The sequence below is a fragment of the Gymnogyps californianus genome, chromosome 2 (assembly GCF_018139145.2).
Source record: "Gymnogyps californianus isolate 813 chromosome 2, ASM1813914v2, whole genome shotgun sequence".
Lineage (NCBI taxonomy): Eukaryota > Metazoa > Chordata > Aves > Accipitriformes > Cathartidae > Gymnogyps > Gymnogyps californianus.
Window position 1 is genome coordinate 126,153,872 of NC_059472.1, and position 24,350 is coordinate 126,178,221.

Below are 24,350 nucleotides of genomic sequence, written 5' to 3' on the forward strand. Positions count from 1 at the left end.
TTTTTCTCTTAGCATTGTTGAAGCTCATTGATAAATGGTCAGATTCAAACCTGAAATAAAGCTAGTAGTTGAACAAGAAGTAGCCGCAGTTTATTCTCCCACTGAAGTCACTTGAGCCTTTCCTCTTCCTTACTGTTTTTCTCTCAGCCCCCTGGGCTTTGGGATGAATTATTACTTCACTGGGTGACAGTTGGGGGCTAATCACATGAAGAGACTACTTGAGCTTTCTCTGTCATGAACATTGTAGTTTCAAGCTGAGTGACACTTAAGACACAATTCGAAGACTTTTCAGTGCCAGAAAATGGTAGGTATGTATATTTATAATTATGCTGGTGATAAACAGGGATATATGGACATAGAGAAGTACTACTGTAACTTCTGTTGAGAGGCTTAGGCTTAGGAGATATCTTCTTAGACAGATTTTGTAATATGAGAAAATACTAATAAAACCTTAATTAGGTGTGGAGTCTGCTGTTACTCCTGTAAACACAGAAATAAAGCCATATTTCCGTTCCATAGTGTAGCCGTGATGATAACATATGGCCTCCAAGCTTTTAAGATTTTTTTCTGGAAACATTTATGCATCATTAATACTTAGCCCTTCTGGTAGGGAATAAACCAGCATTTAGGAGCATTCCCTTACCCATTGCCTTTTCTCTCTGTCTCAGCACGTAGGCGTGTTGTTGGTCGAGGTGGGATGAAAAGCGAGCCAGAGCTATTTAGAACACCCATTTCAAATACTGGACATCCACCCTATTATGCATTTTTCCTAATATAAAATGTCACTTGCAATCAGAGGGGTTTATGATATTCTGATACACAGTAAATGTATGAGTTTGCAAATTACCTGGACTTTTCCCAGTGCAGTGATCTTGATGTATCAATATGATTCTTTAGTATTAAATAGGGTCTGCATGTTGGAATCCTGATGCATCTAAACACATGTGTGTTTGTACCAAGAGGAAAAGATAAGTTGTAGGTGCATGTAAGCGAAGTGCTAGTATTTGAATGTGTATAATTTTATGTCCTGCACTTGCAAGTAGTATGCTTTAGAAGAAATATTTTTCCTTGGAAAATTTGCTTGCACAGATAATTAAGGGGAAAAAAAGCATTACTATTTTCTATATCTTATTTTTTTGTCTCAACAAAGGCTTCTTTAATTTTTTATTTCATGGCTGCGGAAACTGTGGAAGAATTTAGATTTGTTCTCAGACATTCTTTTGTATTTGAAAGCCTCATTTACTAGGCTTATCTTCATGCTGGGGAACGGGGGCGGGGGGGCAGCAGGTAGGGTTAGGCTCTTCAGGGCAATTATTGCCTATGCAGGTGCACTTGGGGTCCTGGCAGTTGCACCAGTAAGAGCTGACAATAGCTGACATCAGTCTGCAACTTTTCATTCAGTGGAGACTCCAACTGGATCTCTCTCTTCTATCCAGGTATTAATTTTCTTGTTAAATTACACTAAAAATAAAACAAATGTTTGTTTTGATAATTTGGTACTTCAGTTCTTTTGGTGTAGCTGAACTTTTATGAAGGTGAGCAATCTGGATCTAAGGTATGTGGCAAAATTTGGTTGTGCAGCATATTGTTTGGCAGAGTGGAAATTCTGTTGCAGCAGGTTTGTGGTTTTTTGGGTTTTTTTTTGTTTTGTTTTGTTTTGTTTTTTAAATTGTAGGCTTTTAATTAAATAAGCAAAATGAGAATAAAGCCAGGCATTAGTGCTGTTACCTATTTTGATATTGAATCCTATTTTATGTTCCCCATTCATTTTCAGGCTTTGAGTTGTTGAAGGTTTTTCTGTTGACAATACCTAAATGCATCCTAGATACTAACAGGAGTAAATGTGGAGCTTTTGGAAGAAAGCAGTAGGGGTTTCTGGCACATAGGCTTCTTGGAAACAGTTTGGGAGTGTTAGGATTAGACTATTAGCTGGATGTTTCTGCAGAAGTGATTGGCACTAAGGTTAACAGAGCTGACATTTACATTGTTATCTTTAGGTGTTAGACTTTGTAAGATAGTGAAACAACTGAAGCAATTTATACCATGTGGCAGGCTGTCCCGACGCTCTGAAGTCTGCATTGCCCTGTGCTGCACTGCTTTTACTTCCAAGCATGGGGATTAGAAACCTAGCTCTATTTTTCTAGGAAATAAATAAATGAGTAAAAAGGCAGTGGAGCAGTGAGGACTGCGTAGCAAAGCAAAATGCAGGTCTCAAGGAGTGACAAGAATGATTATGGGAATGATACCTGCTTGTGTTTCTCTGAATGAAGTGAGTTTCAGAGGGCAGGTTGTGCAAAGACACAACTTAATCAACTTTGGTTTTTCTTCCTTTGTGTCACCTGCACCTCTTCAGTAAACATTTAGGAAGATGATTTGCGGTTGTGTGGCCCATTAGAAATGTACCCTGGGGCTTCTAGGGATGTATCCTGTAAGCTCCAGCAGGTATCCAGACTGGCTGTTCAAACTGCTGTAAGTTTAACAGCCTTTGTTTATTAGAGGAGAAAAAAGAGGCAGTAGGAGGCCACATCTCCTCCCCACAGGTGTGTTGCTCTCTCCATTGGCAAGGAGGGAGTGGGGGGGGAAATTGTACCTTACTTAAAAAAATGTGGTGTTCAAGATTACCAGGCAGAAGCTCTACAAAGTTCAAACCGCTATCAGGAGGCATGCTAATTGTCTTCTATTCTCCTATCGAAATGTTCTTACAGTAGCATAAAACAACATAAACCAAGGGTCCTGAAAGTCTTTTAAATGTGTAGTAGTAATTGTTTGAACTCCAAAACACCAGGGGAAGAGTACAGCAAAAGCCTGCTTTTTATAGCACAGTTGGATACCAAGGCTTTACTCTTATAAGCCTGCTCTGGTCTTTCAATTTGTTCATAGAGTTAAGGTACTTGCACAGCTGTGAAATAATTTTGAGATGTATTTATTTAAAATTTTCTCTAAGGAGTAGCCTCCTGAGGTGGGAAACTTGTTTTCTTGGGAGCCCCAATGGGATACCAGTCATCCAGTGTTCCTTGAGCATTCTTCATCTCAACACAGTGCAGGCTATATAATACACTGAAGTCTGTTCAACAGCAAAAAAAGACACAGTTTTGAATGGGAACCACATTTGGGCTACTTTACACAGCAGGGGCAGCTGGTTTAAGGATGCTGAAGTTCACAGTTTTTAACAGGACATCTGGGAGGCACTGCATCAAAGCCAGGCCAAGTACATTAAGTGTTTGGGGAAGTATCAGTAAGTGTGTAAGCTGCTGTGGACCCTCTTAGAGAGTCCAACATGTTTTCTGCTCTGCGGCACTAAGTGGAGACGTCCTTGTGTTTTATGAGTGCAGATACTGAAATTCTATTTGACTGTTGTGTAATAGCACAAGACAGTGGAGAAATCTTGCATTTGCTGCTTCCCATGAACTTTTTTAACGCCTCCAGTCAGTTTGAATTGCAATATCTCACCAGCTGTTCCAGTTTGCTTCAGAATTGTTACATGCAGCACTCCCACAGCATTTTGCTTTAGGAGTGAAGCTAATCCAGGCAAATTTTGGAAAGCAAAATGCAAAAGCTGCTACAGCCTGGTTATATACCATAGCAATATTTCTGATAATAACTATATTTGAAGAGTTCTAGATTTGTATCCCTATGTAACAGTGTATTTTCTGTGACATACATTAATTACATGTATGCATTCTTGTTCTTCACTAGTGGGCGATGAGCCATTTATTCTGTCCTAGTAGTAAAGTCTTCTGTATTTTGGTACTGAAAAATGTGGATGCTTTTCCTTGAGTCAATGCTCAGGCTGTGTATAGCTAGCTATAGATCTTGATATCACATATGTAACATGTTTAAAAACTGATAGACACCATCTGGATGGCACTGTGTCCTTTTTCTCTCTCTCTCTCTCTCTTTTTTTTTTTTTTTGCAACAGGCTTCCAAACTTCTGTTTCTCTTTCAAAAGCAAAATGTAATAATTTGGTGCCTAGAGAAACACCTAAAGACTATGTAGAAGTTTGCTGTTCTGATAATCTGACAGTGATCTTGACTGAAATTTTTCATCTTCCTCATGTATAAAATTGTGTATGAAACATAGTTCCTGACCCTGTATATTATATCATTTGCAAGTCAACAGATTTGTGTTCAATTATTGATGATGTTGTCATAGTTGAATACAAATATGGTGATTTTTGTTGTGGTATTAGGTGAATCTTCCTTTTTTTTTTTTTTTTTTTTTTTTGGTTATTCAAGATGGAAAGGATTGTACCACTCAATTTAATAGAGTCTAGTCAAGATATATTTTGTAAAGATTCTCACGGTAATGCTTTGAGACATTCAGAAACAAATGCACTTATGACAGTATGGGAAAATTGATGAGTGATCACATTTTAATGGGTGTAGGTTTTGCTAGCATAAAGAGGAAAGAAAGAATAGAGAGAAATTGGAAAAGAAAATGGTGTAATGGCACAGACTTTAATACTGGTGGAAACTGACAGACAAGTTTGAAGACTAACGTTTGTTTTCTTGGATAGCTCAGCTCATTAAGTGAGACCTAAATGGATTCCTTTGATCTCTTTGGCAGGAGAGACAGCAGTTGGGCAATGGCTATTGTGTTTTATCCAATAGCTGATGCAGGGGATGATAAAGTTGATTGAAATATATTTGCTGGCTGTAGGTAGAGAAGAATCAATTAAGATTTTTAATTCTTATCTGAGTGAGAATTTATACCTTGGAATTTATAACGTGGTTAAAGCTAACTACAATTTTCTTTGAAAAATCATATGACAAGCAGGAAACCATTAGAGTATGCTTACTAGGAAGCATTTAAGAAACAAAAAGCCAAATTCTTTGTTTATAGTTTTCAGAACATTGATGGAATAAAAATACTGCAGAAATACAAAGGTTTAAGGTAGACAGATACTGACTTCTCAAGTTTAATTGCTTTTGGTTTTTTTTTTTTTAATTTAGGCATACACAATCTACCCCTGCATTGGGATCACTCTGAGTAGAATGTATTTTAAATTTGTTATTGATAAATCTAACTTGTAAACCAGCTTGAAGTAATTCCCAGTGACTGTGATGACTCTTTAACTATGAGGGCACAGCTAATCAGCTGAAAGCTGTCCTCTTGCTGAGTTCTGCCAAGAAATTCTCTTGACACCAGCAGATGCTTTTTTTTTTTCCTTTCCTTTTAATTTTTTTTAAATATATATTTTAAGCCACTGAAAACCTTATGAACCATCTTCTGTGGCACAAACTTGGTGTTGGTATGACAGCACGAGTGACTTGTTTACACCAATATCGGTAAAGCAGACAGCAGCTGTTGGAATGGAATTTTATAGTAGTAGGTCATCCTACAGAAGAGGGTATTAGCTAGCTGGAGGAGCAGTGAGGGAACAGTCTTGGAACACGAATGTATGAGGCCTGCTTTGTTAAATACAGCATATATTTTCAAAGATTTATTGTATAATTACCTTGATTAGATGAGAAAAAAGTGCCTGGAACTAATCAAATAGCTACAATTCATTGGTTTTAATAATCATTATTTTTCCCCTTGTGAAATGCAGGTGCTTGGTTTGAGTGTGAGGATGGTGGTGCTTATCTTCTATGAGCTTTGATTAATATCTAATTCTTTGCATCATGGAAGGAGCTAATCACATATTCAATTTGCTAATCAGCTTCTCAATTTGATTAGTAATATAGTAATCACTGAAGAAAGTAAAATGTGACATACATTTAAGGTTTTTGACTTAAAGTTACAACCATCTTTGAGGGTGGGGAGGTAGGAGCATCTGCTTACTACTGCCAGTTTGAAGCAGCGTTAAGTCCGAGGCAGCTGCAGCCTCTCCAAGAGTACCAGAGAGGAGAGAAAGCTCAGAAGCAGATGCTGCAGGACTTGCTGTTACAGGCTACACTTGAACTTATGTCCCTGGTGCCTGCTGCTTTTCCTAGTCAAGAGCTCTTTTACCTAGTCAAGAGTGAAAGTGAGAAAGCAATGTCCCCACTGCTCAGCTGATTACTTCTGTTCTCACTCTTGGGATTTCAGTGGGATTTCCCTTTTGTAGGGTTGGGTTTTTTGTTGTTTTTTTTTTTTTTTTTTAAACATATCCTGACTGTGGAAAATCTTGTTTTTAGTATTTAGTTTTACTTCATGACAGGTATCACTGAGAAGGTGGCAATACGTGAAATATTGTCACCAGTGGTGTAGGGCTTTTTCTTTGCACTGTTGACAGGCACTGCTACTTGGAGTATTGGGACTGTTTCTCTTATCTTCACAGGAGAAGCCTTTGCTGGCCATCTAGTGTTTCCTTTTTCTGTTGGTTGTAAAACTCTCCTAATGAAGTTGTCAAAACTTGCTTTCTTTGTTGTTCTTTCTCTTCATGTTTGTCATTTTCCTGGTGAGAAGTGGACAGTGCTTTGCCACTGCTTTCGTTGTACATAAGTTGTTTCATTTATGTTTGCTCATTTGCTGATGCTGAAGGTGCGTTACTAGCCTGGACTCTATTAAAATGGATGGCAAGAGGAGATGTACTTGAGCCCTTCTAAACATATTAAAAGTTAGAATTCGCTGCTTTATATGCAGCTTTATTCATTAGTAATGCTTTCTGTGTGTTACAAATCTGTAGGGATATCTCTGCTAGGCCATAATGACTGTGTTTAAATCCAGACAGGGAAATAAACTAGGGAGTAAGCTATGCTGTCTATATGCTTCCCATTTATAACGTTGTATACGTTAATGAAACCGAAGTCAGATGAGCCATCTACTGAAGACATAAGAGACCAAATTGCATGCTTTTGTTAGAGAACTTGTTAAAATAGAGAATTTAATAAACTTTATTACATTAATAGCTTTTTGGTTCAACTTTAAAAACATGAAATAGCATTTTAATTATTATTTAATATTTAATTTCTACTTAAACAATTTGTGCCTTCAGCTCTTAGATGGCTCCATCTCTTCACTTGTCCATTGCCTGGTAATATTTGCAGTGGTAACTAGCTGAATATTGGTCCAAATAAGAATGAGGCTGAAGGCATAATCGGGATGGCAATGATATCTAGCTCTGAGAATGTGTTCCCTTTGTTTGTCTTTATATAATGAGTAGGGGAATGGATGTATCATCCCCATCTGCTTCAAGTAGATTTAATATCAGCAGTAGCAAAAAATGTGCTTTTAATCTGTATTTGACTAAAAACCAACACATGCTGACCATGTATTTATCAAAACAGTAAAAAGCCTCGGAGCTGAACGATAAATATTGTGATTATTGGTTTTTGTATGCCACCTTCTAAAAGCCAGTATGAATTTGGCCTGTGGATGATGGAAAAACATCATTTAAAAATGTAGGAACATCAGTTCTGAAGTAGTGGTAGTCTTCAGCTGCATCTGCCTGAAGTAATTCAAGTTAAATATTATGCTGTTTGCAGGCCTTCTCTAGGGAATGGGCATGCAGAATACAAGGATACATTTTAGTATTTGATGATCATTGAACAGCCCTCAGTTTTTTTCCTACCTTTTGATAGTATGTGTCTAGATAGAAAGGTGAGTCTAAATTTTACCTTGAACTAAGATTCAAGAAGTCTGGGAGTATTTGTATTTCATTCTCTATTTTAGAGTGAGATAACCCTCCTAAGTTGAATAGGACAGAGGTAGAAAGGCATGACAAAACTATTAATGAAATTTCCAGAAGGAACCTGATCTTGTTCTGCTCTGTAACTGAGGAAGACTTTGCTAAGATGGTGTTCAGATTCATGAACTTCGATTATTTTTTGCCTCAGTGTCCATAAAGGATTACATCCTTATGTTAGAGCAAAAATTGGGTGCTTTGGTTTTATGACAGTTAGGCCAAAGGGCTTTCAGGATCAGTCTGTGTCAAGATACACCTAGGGAAAGAGGGGAGAGAGACTGTGGCTAAGCCAAGTCTGCATCAAGGGCTGGCTGAGCAGTGTTTTGCTTGTGGAAAAAGTATATTGCCAAGCATTGAAAGCAAACACCCCTTTGCTATGAATCCATAAGAGGATATTCCTCTGGGTGTATTTGTTTGACTTCATGAATATTTAGTTTGCAATGTGTTTTGAATGCATTGTTACAATATTTCCATCTTAAATACCACCATGAACAAAGACAGAAAAAAAGAGGATGGCATCAGTTAAGACAGAGACAGGGGAGTGTGTTTCTTTATATATGCTCAATTAGCCTTAGAAACTACCAATTTATGGCCAGATTGTGGCATTAATACTCACAGATGGAGTAGGATATTGTGGAAAGATTCTGCCCAAATGGCTGAGGCTGCAGGCACTTTTTCCTTGGAAGGAAAGACGCGGAGAGGATATTCCCAGTGTGATTCAGTATTGCCTGCAGTGTGGCAAGTCCCGTACCTTTTAACTGCAGTGTCACTAACCATGAAAAACAAACAGTCCTGTGGTTCAGTCCTCATATTTCTTCAGCCTATTCTGCCTGTCAGTAGGAGTGTAGGGTGCTGACGTTTCTGGTATCTTTCCAAAGAGCATAACAGCTGGGATTCAGACTTGTGCAGTCTCTTGTTACTCTTTCACTGGTATTTCTGCAAAAAAACCTGAATTTAAAAACCCACAACCCTTAAAACCAGATCTGGGCATGTGTCACATGGCTCTTTGGCAAGCACTCAAAAGAGTATTCTGCTTTCTGGTATTTCCTTCACAGTAAATATGCACAGTTGCCTACTGGTGCTCAAATAGTATGTGATAATGAATTTTCCCATAGAAATGGGAATGTCAAGCAGCCTTCTTAATAAAGGGATAGCTTTTAACAATACTAATATATGCCTGGTTATCTAGAATAAGAAAGATATTTCCTATGGTGTCATGCTCAAAGAAATGTGAGACTTTCACTACGTTGTGAATAAATCTGCCTGCTCCTTCTAAAGAGCCAGGGACTGCGATAATGGCATTCAAAATGATGCTGACATCAGCCTAGTGGTTCTTGCCACCACTGAAAGAGCAAATAGTTGCCATTTAATTCTAATGCAGCGAGATAGCCTGGAGCTAAATAATACATTTTTGTTAGTAATTATTTAGCACAATCCCAAACTGCAAAATAAATTTACATATGACTTGTCCCTTGTCAAGTATCTCACTTAGAGGGTATATGGGAACACAGGAAGGAAAATGACTCCAAGAGGATGGTCTGTTTGCATTATTTCAACTGTTAACATTGTCAGAAGCCTTTAAATAAAAATGAAATCTAAATAAGTTACTGGTTTTAAACATTAAGGACTTCTGCATGCAATATTTAACAATATTCCATCAAAGATTTTACCTTTTTTATGTGAAAAGGAATGTATGAATACGAAAACACTTTCCTGGGTCCTTACGTATGGAACTCCTGTGATTGTTTTTATTAATGTTCAAACAATTGAACAAATACAGTGAAGGCTATGTGAAATTTCTCCTGATGCAGTAAATTGAAAAAAGTCAATTAATTACTTACAAATCTTTGTGGATCGATTTTTACAGAGCTTTAAAATGCAGCATTGGTTGTGTTGAACTGAAGGTAAAATACGGCAAAAGTTCTGTTGCAGGCAGTGATGTGAGCCATGTTCTTTGTGCTTAGCTGTGATCTTTGAACCTGTGTGCTTCTGAATGAGCTGGGCATGCCGGGGCGGGCTCCTAGGGGCTGTGAGAAACCTGGCCTTGTTGGGACACCCTCCCTCCTCACCTGTCCCTTGCTGAGCTATTGAGAGCACTCCAGCCACCTTATCATCCAATGGAAACATGCTGGAGAGCTGTATGCAGTGCAGCTCCGGCAAATCCTGAAAATGACTGTACTGATGAGTAAAGAATAACGTTGATCTTTAACAAACTCCCTCAGTGGAAAGTACTGTTCCTAATTTACACTGTATTGTTCTTTTTTTATTTTATTTTTATATCTCTGTTGTTTGGTTCCTCCAAGCTGGCACTGGTCGTGCCAGAACCACAGAGCTTCTCCTGTTGTCCCAGTATCACAGTCTTGCATTGTCAAACTTTGATGCCACAGTATGTATTAAACAGGATAGTACAAGGTCACTTTTTTCAGGGAGCCTTCTTGGATGTGGGGTGTTTTACTGACTGACAAGCATCTCTCCTATGAGGGAAGACTGGGAGAGCTGGGACTGCTCAGCCTGGAGAAGAGAATGCTCGAGGGGGATCTTATCAGTGTGTATAAACACCTAAAGGGTGTAAAGAAGATGGAGCCAGGCTCTTTTCAGTGGTGCCCAGTGACAGGACCAGAGACAATGGACACAAACTGAAACACAGGAGGTTCCCTTTGAACATCAGGAAACACTTTTTTGCTGTGAGGATGACCAAGCACTGGCACAGGTTGGCCAGGGAGGTTGTGGAGTCTCCATCCTTAGAGGTATTCAGAAGCCGCCTGGACATGGTCCTGGGCAACTGGCTGTAGGTGGCCCTGCTTGAGCAGGGAGTTTGGACCAGATGACCTCCAGAGGTGCCTTCTAACCTCAACCATTCTGTGATTCTGTGAAATCCTTGATCTGGTGTGTTACGGCTTCTGATTTATAGTTATTTTTCATTTGTGTTTGACTTTCAGGCAAAAAAAGGGGGGGGGGGAAGCAGCATTAAAACAAACCTAGCAGGCCTTATTTAAACAGATGGATTGAAAAAGGAGGAAAACACAGTCCTTTGGATTAGCTGGAGCTGTAGATCTTAGTCCTCTGAAGGCAGGGAAGAAGTTAAATCTGGGGCTCCCAAATCAGCTTGTGGCCTAGTTTGTCTGATCTAGGCATACCCAGCAGTCACTGGGTGGTACTGGAGAGGCTGCACAAGGACCTCAGAGTGGGAATACTGCCTGATTGGGACTGAGAGCTGCTGAAGCTGCTGCGGTCGCCTGCAGCCCTTCCTCGGCACATAGACTGACTGTAAATAAACGGGGGACTAATTATGTTTTTGTAGAGAGAAGGAACAGAACAAAAAAAGGGCTGAGATGGTTCATCAGTGAAGAAAGATATATGTGGAAAAATCTGCCAAAACTGCCCCCTTCTTTCTGATGCTTCAGGTTTCAGTGATTACTTGTGTTCACAGGCTGGGATAGAAGAAACAGGATGCTGCGTGCTCAGATAAGTCCTCTCAGACTAATAGATAGGTAGCGGGGGTTCTTATTGATTTGTAAAGTGCATCTTGACAGAGCTGCTTGAAAGTCTGGGAGTTTATTACCCAGCCTGGTCTAAAGCTGCAGGAGTTTGTGCCTGAAGCAGCTGCCAGCGATAATTTCTCTCCAGACCAAGTCCCTTCTATTTAAACAGGAATCCGACTGATAGTGACTTTTCTGAGATGAATTAACACGATCTTTATGGTAGCGTTATGTAGGCTACGCTGTGTCCACTCAGGGCGTAGGCTATAGGTCCCACCATCTCCTTCCTCATCTGCAGCCCAGCTGTCTGTTGTGGCTGAGTGGATAGCTCTTGAATTTGAAGCAAGGCCTACGTGAATGTTTTGTACGCTGCTTAGTTCTAGGATAAATGAGGCTTTTTTAAAGCCACCTTTTTTATTCTTGGGTGCCTTAATATGCAGCATTGGTTGCTCCATTTTCCTTTGGGAGAGGTGATGAGGATGCTTTTATCTTTCTGAGGCAATCTAATGTAAAACAGATGAGACAAAGAATGACAGCAGTTATAAATACTTCCTTTGATAACCATTATTTTTATTGGTGATGCTTAAAATTTACACGCAGAATAATGTTTCTGTGATTTTGTGTGAACACTTTTGAAGTTGAGCTTCATTCATAGGAAATTTTATATTGGGGAGAAGACCTTTTAATGTGCCTTTGCTAATTTTTAACAAACTGAACTGCAGCATTAAAATATTCTGTTTACAGTGACAAGTGAGTGCAAATCAGGTTGTAAAGGTTGCCAAGCTGAATGTTCTGTTTTTAAATATTAATTTGGAGTGGCTCATTCTGAGGCAAGTGCATGTGAGGGAGATGGTAGATTCAAACTGTGGTTGAATCTAGCCCTGAACTGTGATTCACAGTAATTAGATTAACATTTGCTATTAAAATATGTACAATTGTATTCAGCTACATTCATCCTTAAGATGGCCCATTAGCAAGCAGGTAGACCTCAGAAGCTCCTGGGAGTTTCTGAAAAGAGATGGCATTTTATTGTAATGCAGAGGAAAGGGGAAGCACAGCACAGTTCAGGCACCTGTATCATCATGGCAATTGAAACTTTCTTTTAATTGGCTAGCCTGGGATTGACTTGCTTTTCAATAGCGTCACATTTGGGGAATAAGGGAGCTAGATCATCCTCAGACTGTGGCCCTCAGCATAGAGTGAAGACCTGGAGCTGTTCTCCACTTCGTGGGGACAAGGCAGCCATGTAGGGAAAAACTGGGAGAGCCTGAGGTCTGTCTCACTGTTGCTTCACCAGTCCGCCACAGTACTTGCTAGGTGTGGGGCAAGGGAATTATTTTTTTTCTACTAAAAACCCTAGACAACTTAATCTTCCAACAGAATAAAGATAAGAAACAATTCACTCTGGTTTGGTCCTCTGTAGTGAGGCTGCATGCTATTGCTGACTTGGAAGTGTGGACTTGCTGATGGTGTGCAATCACAGGATTGAAATATTTTGGCCTCGTCAGTCTGACCTTTAGCAAAAGCCAGGGAGATCTGAAAATGGTTGTTCTTTATCATGGCTAAATTATACATTGATAAATGTTTCCTTGCACAGAATACCTGGAATTTATTGCTTTAGATATTTTGACTTCTTGAGTTGTATCCATTTAACACTCTGAATCTGTTTTTTCTGAGATAGGCTTTAATTCACAGACTAATAAACTTTTCTTTTTTAAATAGCATGTTACTGGGTTACCATCTAAGGCATGCTTCTCAAGTACGTTATTTATGGAGAAGTATGTTGTTTCTAATCGATTACATGCCTTTCTGCATGCTAGTAATGACTTCATAATTAGAGCAAATAAAGCGCATTAGATTTCAACATGTAGTGAATAGTGCTATAGCATTAATGTTGACTTACACCAAAGGTGTTAAACCCCCTCTAAGGAAGTGGAACAAGGCGCTAAATTACCGAGATCTTGAGTGACATCTAGTAACCTGAGAAACCAAACTCTGAAAATAGACCTAAGTGATGAATATAATTATTAATTTCATCCATGATACTCTGCTAAAAGCCAAGGAGCTATCAAAAAAATTGACTTCTGTATAGTGGCCTTCTTTCAAGCTTTTCCTTTCAGTAGCTTTGGTGAGCTTTCTGCACCTAGGCTGAAGTGGAGACTAACTGTATGGAAGCCCTCAGCAATCAACACCTGCCTCTAGAGGTACAGAAAGACGGCATCATTTATCACAGGCTGTACCATGGGTAATGGCTGTATTGTATGAAGTGCTGACCAGTTGCTTTCTTTGGCTGGAGAGTATCGACTCTTAAATGTCTCTGCATAGCACACCACATGGAGCTAGGATCATCAAACTGTATGCAGGTGGATTGATTTTTCAGTTGCTTGACTACTAGGAAGAAATTGAAGCACTGGAATTGAGATAAATGGCAAAAAGGAGATGTTATTACAAATATCATAAATAACCTTGCTTTTTTATAGATACTGCCAAATGGTAGCAGCATGTAGACATAGAAATATGAGTGTTTAATGCCTCTTGTAAGCTTCTGCTATTCTGCATTTCTGTGCTGTCGTCATTTGAAGGCTGGTGTTAAAAGATGAGGGGAATAAAATTATTTTAAAAAGTTTTAGCTATTGGTGTTTTGAGATAGTGCAACTGGAACCAGGTCAAGACAGCATTCTTAATGTGCATGTCAAATCTCTCAACTTACCACAAGAAGACGAATCCTTCAAACTTCTAGGTCCAGCGCTTCGTTTCAGGTGATGTTAGAGTAATTAGGGATATCTATATGGATTTGTATCACTGATAAATGCAGTGGATATATTTGCAACATATTTCCAAGTAATTGCATGGGAAAATTCTGGCACTTCCAGATATTTGTCTGCTCTCTTTTCTTGCCTGTGCCTATATAAAAATATGATCATGGTTACGTGGCAGATTTACTGTTGTTTTTTTAGTTCTAACTGGAAAAAACAAATGCATAGGCCTGCTACAGGGCTTTCTCCTGTGTAATGGTGTTTTCTGGCCATGCAGCTTGCTCGTTCCAAGGAATTCAGAGGTGTCCAGGGCAGCCCACAAGATGATCTTGCCCATGCAGTGTAACTCCTGTCTTATCTGGGCTCCTTCAGCCTGTGTCAGACTGGGTGGTTCCCTCTTCCAATTGACATAAGAGCTTGGAAATACAGCAACAGAGCTGTCCAGTTATGTCCATGTGGGGGGACTGAACAGCTTTTCTCTCTTGCTGGGCACTGCAGTGTCCCCTCTGGAGACCCATATCGACCTGGACAGAGGCTGAGGGAGCTGGATGCTGCTGGAGGTTTGCATCGAGCTGCCACCCACTTTCATGGCCATTCAGCTTAGCACTACCCTCTCATATCTGCCTTCAGCCTATTGCCTACTGTACTCCACTGTGGTACGTTGTTGCAGGAGGTAAATTTAAGAAGTCTGATGGAGACTGAAGATGAGCAGTGACAGATGACATCTTCCAGAGTATCCTCTCTAGTTGTTGCTTGGGTATGGGAGAGCGTTGCTCAAATAACATGTTTCCTCTTGTCTGTTCAAGGGCACCCTAAAAAGGGAAGGCTGTGAGTGTTCTTGAACTATGGCTTGAAGCAGGATTATAGTGGTAAAGATTTGCTCTCTTTCAATATTTCAGCTCTTTCCTGCTCCAACACGATCTCTGGGCAGCTGAGATTTCAGTCATTTTTAAATACATTTCATCAAGATGCCTTTGGGATGCTTCCTGAGATTTCCTGGTAATTTCATTAAATAACTCTGCTGTTAGTTATCCCCAAATTCCATTTTGATTGACTTTATTAAAAGGCCTTTGACTTTCTTGATATTTGAGTAGAAGAAGCTTCTCCTGGCATTTGTAAATGTTCAGGTTTGTTTTTTTTTTTTTTTTAAAGTTTGTAATTAAGTTTTATGACAAGACTTGCAGTTGTTTCTCTGCTATTTGAGTATGAGTGCCTAGAACTGCTATCAGTGTTTTCCTTTTTAGCTCCATTATGTTCGTTTATGTACTTAAAATTCTCTGAAAGTTTTCTCAGACATCTTGAATGTAGCTGTTTTAAGAGATTCTTTGGTTCATTTGGTAAAACCGAATGATTTTTAAAGTGCATGTATGGATTTGCATAATCAGCTCTCTGGAAGGTGTCTAATGTTGTTCATGAACAGCACCTCATACAATTTTGCCTTCAATTCTGATTTGGGGCTTTTAGATAAATAATTTAAATGTCAGATTTACAATTAATAATTGTAAAAGTTAAGAAAATATAAATTTTATGTGCCTAACGAGAAAGCTGACATTTTTGAACTCCATGTTCTCAGCAAATCTCAAATTTAGTGAGCAGCTGTGGTGAAAGTGACGAGCCATTACTAATTAAATTAAGAAAAAGTTAGTGTGCTTCAGGAAAGCTGATTATGTGGGCTATTTTAATGGCTATTTGATGGTAGGTATGTATTTTATTTCCCTGGCAAAATGTTGCATGTAATAATGGAGCCTGAAGTGCCTTTGAGTTTTACCCCCAAAAAATTAACTTACGTAGGAAAAATGAAATGAAGATAGGTAAATAGAAATTAATTTTTAAAAATCTACAAAGAAAAAAAAGATAAAATGATGAGGAGATGATTAAAATATTGTAAATAGTGGCAGAGTATATTATAGAAGGAAACAGAAGAAAGGTAGATAAAAGCGTTGGAGAAAAACAGTGACTTCTTTCCCCCCCCCCGTGCTAGATGTAATATACTTACGCATCATAACGGGATGGGAAATGCATATGGGGGGAAAAAAGCACCTGGCTACAGTAAGATCTGATTCTGGGAAAATTAAGAGAAACTAAGGACCATATCGTAGTTGGAGTTAGTGTAAAGAAAACACTACTAAGCTACATCTATTTTAATAAAATGAGGGAAAACAAATAATTTTTTTGGTTCCTTTTGTAAAGTATTTGGGGAAACATCCATTAATTCATGTTGAATGTTATGGAACAGAATTGAGGGGAAAACAATTGCAAGTTTGCTGAAACTTCAATTTATAGCGAGACATACAGCTAATAAACATTTATGTGAAGCAATATTTTTTTTTAATAGCTAATGTTTGAGAAAAAATACCATCCTTACAATAAATAGGGATAAATGGGGGAAGAAATAATTCTAATTTTAAACTGCCTTCTGACCCTTGACTCATTCTGGAGAGTATAGATCCCACCATATTATAGGAGACCAAGATTTAAGTTTACATCCCAGCAAAATGTGCTTAACCATATAGATAATCTTGTGATCACTTGTCTTGAAAATTGTCTGCCTATTTATTATTATTATTCCTATCTTATTGGAAAATTCCCAAACTTCCTGTGCTTTGTAAAACCAGTCTTGCAAATGTCCATACAGGACTTTTGAGGTTTTCTAAAGGGGAAATAGCTTTTATTTACTTGTGGTTTTACATTTTGTTTCTCAACTGTTCTGATCCGTATTCCTGTAGAATAGTAGTTCCCAAAGACAGACCCTCTTCAAAGCCTTGGCTTATATACATAAGCATTGCTACCTTCTGAGAAGAATTCCAGAATTTTCTTATCTTTCTATACATATATCTTACATGTAAAATACATGTATAAATATGTATCCTAACAACTTCTGAAATTATATATGTACTTCTTATTTATTATATATATAAATTTAAGAAGTCTATACCTAGACAACAAGGCAGACTTTTAATTACTTTTGACAGCATATCAAATAGCAGAGAAATGTTTTTGAAATGAATCAGATGGTTACTATTCAGCCTTTTCATCTTGAGACATGCATTTTGTTTGGGCAGCAAGCAAAATGATACATATATTTAAGGTTTTTCCCCTCTTCTTTTAGGTATTACAATATGACCTGCTTTCCCCAGCACTGCTCCTATTCAATAAACTTTTAGTTATCTTTTTCAGTGCTACATTCAGAAAAAATGCTAGATATTAAATCAGATAAAAGGTGAGACAGTATTTTTGTCTTTGTATTTATTTATTAAATATAAATATTTTAACTCCGTGAATAAAAGCTAGAATTGAGAATGATGCCGGAAATTTGGAGAAGGATAGCAATGATGAGAACAGCAGTCTAGAAATAAAATTTGTTTTAGGAAATAGGTTTGACTGTCCATAATATAGAGCTGAGTCTATATTGATTATCGGAACTTGGCACTTTCGAGTTCCCACATGGCACAGTACCATCTTGGAGTCCCTCGGTTGTCTACCCATTGTTTTGAAGTGCTGTCATTGTGTTAAAACCTTGCACTGCTGTCATCCTTACCCCATTTTTCTCTTCTTCACCCTTCTGCTCAAAACATTCCTCTGTATAGTACTAATTTAACTGTTGAGAATACAGATACAGTAAGCTACAGTGCAATATTTTTAGCGTTTCAGTAATATATTATTTATATATCACTGACACAAGTAGTGCATGGAACTCCCTTATTGACAGCTACTCAGCAGCATCCCTTCAGTCTTTTTAAGTTCATGCTGCTGGGATATTGCATGTTTAGCTAGTGTTATTGGGATGTGAATCAGAGAGATTTTATGTTGCAATGCATCGTCCCTATATATTTAAACTGCGTGTATTTTTTGAGTCTCTGTCTGCATATGCTCCCCCCCCCTTAATTCTTACAGAAAAAATTCTTAATTATCTGTCAAATCATTAACAGTTTTCAAGAAAGCATCTTTGGGATATTCTTGTATTATCTTTGTACAAAATATCTACTATAACCTGTTCATTAGTGGTATTTACTGCATTATTCCATGAAACTCTGCCAATAAAAAGAGATTTTGCATGTCTTGATAGCAAATATCATCATAAAATTAATCGAGATTATTCATATGAATGAGAAAAAGGGAATATTTGACCTGTGTTACTCCATAAGAAAGTGATAAACAATCAGCTGTCAAGTTTTAGTATCTTCCTCCAGAACCATGAAGGTACATTCTTGTGGTGTTCTCTAGAGCTGCAAAGTATCTTGTCCTTTTGGAGCTGAATGCCCAGTATTGTTTTTTTAAAAAAGCCAATGCAATGTTAGGAATTATTAGGAAGAAGCAGAAAACAGAACATTATTATGACACTGAATGATTCCGCAGTGTGCCTGCATGTTCAGTATTAGGGCCAATTCTGGTCTCCGTCTCTCAAAAAACATGTAGTAGAAATGGGGTAGATTCTAAAAAGGGCAGTGAGTATGATGAAGAGTATGCAAAGACTTCTGTGCAAGGAGGGACTAAATTGGCTAGGACTCTATCCTGAAAAAAGGGAGCTTATTTTAGAAAGCTATAAAATCGTAAGTGGCATGGAGAAAATGAATAGGGAAGACATGTTCGCTGTCCGTCTAAGAAAAGAACAAGAGGAAATAAATGAAACTAGCAAGAGCTGGCTTAAAGCAAACAAAAAGAACTACAGTTCAGTGCATGAACTCCTTGCTGCAGGAAGCTGTAGACAATAAAAGTTGACATGGGCTTAAGGTATGATTGGAGAGTTTCAAAGAAAAGAAATCCACGAAACACTCTTTTAAAACAAAAACAAAGCCCACAAAAAAACCCCAAATGATAAAGCAAACAAAAAAACCCTTCAAAGAAATGCCCAGCACTTCGGTCTTGGAAATCCACAAACTGTTGGAGACAAAGAGGATATTCTAGGCGTACGTGCTAGATACTTGCTCTGTTTTGAAACTCTTCCATACCTCCAATCGACTTCTGTTGTAGCAGACATGCTAGATGGACCTGTGTTATCTCTTATGCTCTTGTGGTCTATGAGCAGATTAGCAGATAGAAGAAAGTTATTTTCCCGTATGTTTTATTTCAAAATAATACTTTGTTTGTGAAGTGTTTATGTATATACATATCTAAAGATACCTAAAAATATGTCCATCACAACCTACTGTTATTCAATGCAGTTCAGTTTAAAGTAGTGTGCCAGGATAGGAAGCTGGTGTCCTAAATTCTGCACTTGTAGCAGTGATAAAATTCTTGCTACTCATATGAAAATATGCAGAAATTTGTTTTGGGCTTTATGGCATTTGTTTTAAGGCTTTATGGTTTGATTTTGTGTATATATATATTTTGGAGTAAAAACTATAGATTTGATGGTACATAGCAAATGCATTTCAAAGAGTATATGTTTTCTGAGAACACGAGTGCTTCCACCTATTCCATTTGTATAACCCCTGCTTTCAAGTAACACTTGGTGGAAGAGTTTAATAATTTTTTTTTTTCTTTTTCTGACATGCTCTGTCCATGCCCTTATATTGTTACTGGGATAAAGAAAGCCTTGTCTTTCAGTTTCCCCCAGCAAAGTCATACAGGCATGTAGCAAGGAAACCCTAAAGATCTCATGGATGTTTTCTTAAGGGAGATGCTTAGAAAACCATTTTGGCAGTGCTACAAATGTGCAGGTACGAGCAACACAATTCATGGCGTTGTTGAAACTGGCCTCTTTGCAGAGCTCCAGTGCAAGGACTATTTATCAGGTAGGCAGCCCAGCAGATTGTGCAAAAGACACGATCTCCCAGTCACCTTCTAGTGATAATAAAAGGACATGAAGGCATTGTGTACTTTGCCTGTGAAAAGCATTAGGATTCTGCACGATTTATTGAAACAGTTTACCTAAATTATCATTGCAAATTTAAAAAAAAAACCCAGTATTTCATTATATTTTAAGGTGAAAATTTATCAGTGGGTCCTGCTTTTGCATTTTAGTTATTTATAGATTCCCACTGAGTGTCTTGAGCTATGCACATAGAAATCATCTTTGCTATAAAAAGGACCAACCGATTCCTTCCCAAGAGGCTTTTACATGGTACAAAGAAAAAAAAAAAAGTTTTTGCTTATAGTGCACATCTGTGATATTGTATAACTTAAATTTCTCCTGCTGCTTGACATTTACTTACCCAGAGTGTATCTCAGAGAACAGTTTGTCATTGTGGTGACATTTTTTTCTTTTAATAAACATGAGTGTGTTAAATGCAAATAACTACATTAATGTGACATTGTTGCTGAAATTTACACATGTAAAGTCAGGAAATTCAGAATAATGATTCCTGCAACTATCATAACTTGTCCCCTGTATTCTGTGAGGTGTACTATCTTCTGTTACCCTCCGTAAGCACTTGTGTCTTGTTAAACACTGAATGTTGTTTCTCTGGTTGGACCACTGCCTTTCTCATACACAGCTTTGGATTTTGCTAAGGTTGTAATTGTGCTATAATTTTATCAGCAGTAGTTTAATGTCAGTGAAATAAATACGGTGAGAAACCAATACCCTTCAGTCTGAAATCTCTCTCTTTCCTCAAAGATTACTTTAACCTGAATGGGGACAGTGTCAGGGACTGAAATTATGCAGGAGTCCTGGCTAAGGGAAGGCCAGTCATCAGACCTTCAGTGCAAACCAAGCAGAATGAAGTAATTTTGGTTTTTTTACCCCCAGGGCATGTTTTGACTTGACATAGTTCACCTTTATAGAATTGTGAAATATCTGTGCTTATAGGTATTCTGTAGCTCCACAGCGTCAGGCTGTTGCAGCATATTCCAGTAATGGGTTTTCAGTTGGCACAGTGACATTATTTTCTTAGGTGAGATCAATTAACACAACACACAAATGCTCTAGAGTTAATTTAGTTGAATCTAAATGAACAGTTACGCCAGATTATCTATGTTAGCAGGAGGGCATGAATCTTTTCCTGAGAAAAGCTGTATCGGAATTCTTTTCAGCCAGTGTTACTACAAAATCTTGGAAATAACAGTTTGAGTCTATACTTAGCTTGCTTGAGAGAGAACTGCAGGTTTAGGAAGTTAGGTATTGGCATATCTGAACCTTTTTCTCAGAACAATGTGAACCCTTTGGAAATAGGATATGATCAGTACAAAGTGAGCGACTGCAGGAGCAGCAGCTTCTTTTGTTTATATTTAAGTGTAATATGTGTTTTTACTTAGCTAAAGTAAAACCAAAAATGCATCAAATGCAATAAACATGGTGTATTTGCACTCTCAGAGGCTTTGTTTGCTTTATTTCGTAAATAAACATCCTTCTAATTGGCAAAGGACATGGTGTGGCTCCATAATAAGAATGTCGTTTTAAGGGCAGGCCCTACAAGACAAAAAGTCCTTTACTGCTATTATTAGCAAGTCTTTTAGCCAGTAGCAGAGGGCAGGATTGTCAGGCAGTCAGCAAGTGTCCACAGGTGAATTGTTACAGTGGACACCCACAAACCTGGCATCAATTGTATGGTTTAGCCCTACACCCCGCAGTATTTAGGCTGGTCTTCCCCTTCAAGGTGGCATCTCCACAGGCTTCTCTGCAGGTCAGCTGGCAAATAAATGTTTGGGTTTCCTATTTAAAACTAGGCATTCTTCACATTCTTCATTGTTCTGTTTTTTTGCCTCCCCCCCCCATATCTATGGATACTGTAGGTTTATGTGTATGCACTTGAAGTCAAAGTTTGCTCAATTAATCAAATGTTTTGCTAATCGGCCTGGTACTCAGCCTGGCTGAGAGCTAGTCAAAACCAATATAAAGCTTCTTGTTTCACAGTGTGTATTTGGAGTTATCTGTGTACATAGATTTGTAAAAAATAATCTAGTGCATGGTGAATAATGCTCTATAATGCATTTCACATATGTAAAAAACAACCAAAAGGACCTTTATCAAGCATCCTCCAAGTAAATTCATTCTTGAGCTAAGACATTTTATCCTGAGAGTGATTTTCTTTTAATAATTTACGGAAGTGACTCATTTGAAAGTTCTTTCACCTTAATGACTTATGTTGGTGGCATGGAGCTCCAGTGTCATCAGCATTCTGTGCCTAAACCTGCCATCTGCTGAGGAGCTGCCAGGTACATTAACTCTTGTCAACTTAACAGAGATTTGTTGCAAGAGAAGCTGCCTTCTTCATAAGAAGTTCAGACTGAGCCTTGACACTTAATCTAAATACTGAAGCTACAGGGATTTTCCTGGAGGTAATTTTGGGTGATTATTAGTTGATTAAAGTAGTTCTCTGTGTCAGTTTCAATCATGAATTGGCCTTATATGTGTCGGAGCCAGAGTTTATCATGCTGATGGATATTGGTGTACAACTGAGTGTTTTTCACATAAATTGGAAAGAACTGTTTGGTAATCCCCTTTTACAAGCTGTAACAAAATCCCTCGGAGTAGCTCTGCAAACATGTCCATCTAATGCAGTAACACTAAGCAGCTAAAAGTTAAATACCCTTTTCACCCTCTGTTTTTATAAGGTAGGCTGTCATGTGTGTCAAATCTGTTGTGTGTAACACAAGCTCATTTAAATATAAATAGGCATTCTCTGATAATGAAATTTTAAATGTGTCAAAAATGTAATATGACTGAGTTGGATATTCATCTTATTGACTATAAACAGAAGAGCTGACTGTAGCAAATACTAAGTTATTTTGAATTTGCTGTACTGAAATCAGAAGTATGTTTCACTTTTAAACCTATAATCACAGCAATAATGAGCTCCTGTGCCATGCTCCATGTACATTGTGCTTGGATTTGTAGCAAAAGACAGGTCTGACTATCGTTTTCTGCCAGCTTTACCTCTTCTTGCTGTAGGCTCTTCCACCAGATCATCTGTATGGTTTTCTCTGAAAGATCAGGCTTCAACCCTTCACCAAATATGAGTGTCCTTTCTGAAAAGATAATCCATTTCATTGGGATCAAAATAGATTTTTTTTTTTTGCTATTTTAATACAAAACTAGAAAGAAGGATTACTAGTTTGATATGAGTGCAGGAAGGTGCATTCAGTTTGGAAGTAGATAAAAATTAATTTTTTGTCCTCACTGAAGTTTCGTAAAATTAGAAACGTTATGATGAAGTAATTAATTTAAATAAAAGAAGAATCTCATTTGCAAATCATGTATGAAAATTGTTTTTAAATTTCAGGACTTAGCATAGAGTAAGAATTCTAATTTCCAGGTGTTTCTCTTCAGGTTTCTTGTGTGAGTAGTTTCCATTAATTTAGAATCTGGAAAAGTGACCGTGTAATAATCACATTTCCATCTGTATTAACTTTATCAACATGCTTACCTGCCAGTTCTTGTTTAGTTAGATTTATTGAGAGTTTCATATAATTTGGTGTGGTTTAGCTAACACATAATTTGGATAATTCATGAATTTGCCTCCTTTTAATCTTGGAAATCTGGTAATTGGAAAGGCATGTCAGAAAAGATTTCTGGATGGATGGATCCATCCATCGCATGGATCTACAACTTGCAAAAACATTAAGTGAGGAGGCTGCTGGGGCTGTGTCACGTCACTAGGAGGAGATCTCATGTAGGAGGGCGTCTTGTCTGTGAATCCCTGCGTGAGGGAGGAGAGCCAGCAGGGCTTCCTGAGGCCAGTCATCTGGTGTGTTGACTTGGGCTTGTGTGCATATCCTGTCCCACGGTGCAGAGAGGGAGATTTCTGGAAAACCATTGCTGGCTACTGCCTCCTCCTGGAATTTCCCATTTTCTGGCTCTTTTGGGGTTGCAGTCTATGTTTTCTTTTTACACAGTTGTGTGTAAATTCTGATGTACAGCATATAGAATCAGGAAAGGTAGCCATCCATCCTATGCATACTGGCCTTCTTCAGGGAAGCCTTGATTTTTTTTGTGTGTGTTTTTTTGTTTTTTTTTTTTTTTTTATAGATCAACATTAACACAGCATTTCTATGCCCTCACTTTTCCAATTTCTTGGTTTTAACTTTCTTCAAATTCCTGTTTGGCATTGTTTCTCCAGGCTTCTGTAAATTCCAGGTAACTGTATTGATAACTCCAGAGATATATGATTAAGATTCTGCTTATCATATAAGGATGGAAAAGAAAACCATTTAGCTCTTCCACTGTTCTTGTTGCGTAATGCAGAATTCTTTATTTTTACATTATGTTAAAGGTTGCATTAATTCTGTCTTTACTCTTTATTTTTTCTGTCTCTCTTCTCTGTACATTTTGTCATTTGTACTGTCTGTGGCTCTTAAGATTCTTTTACCCTGAAGTTTCTGTGGGAGTGAGTAGCAGGAAGGTGATTCAGGTTTTTACACTAGTGTTAGCTGAATATTGGATATTCAGTAAATTTTGATTTTCCATTTTCATATTTTCCATTTTATATGTTTACACATGAATGATCTTTGCTAATTTTGATAGAGGGAAAGGAAAGGCTGAAAATTCTATGCTGAAAGTTTCAGAAGTAACACTCCTGTTTTTAGATTTAAAGCTCTTTATGTGTTTCCAAGCTATTATCAAG

The 24,350-nt window shown here is 38.0% G+C and overlaps 1 protein-coding gene across 1 annotated transcript in view; it reads left to right on the forward strand.

The window, feature by feature from the left end:
* The first annotated feature begins 1,388 nt into the window (after positions 1 to 1,388).
* Positions 1,389 to 24,350, forward strand: part of ZNF385D (zinc finger protein 385D) — a 412,620-nt gene continuing 389,658 nt past the window's right edge. Inside the window, exon 1 of the mRNA XM_050891944.1 lies at positions 1,389 to 1,436. The gene's annotated coding sequence lies outside the window, so the exon portion shown is untranslated. The remainder of the gene's footprint in view (positions 1,437 to 24,350) is intronic.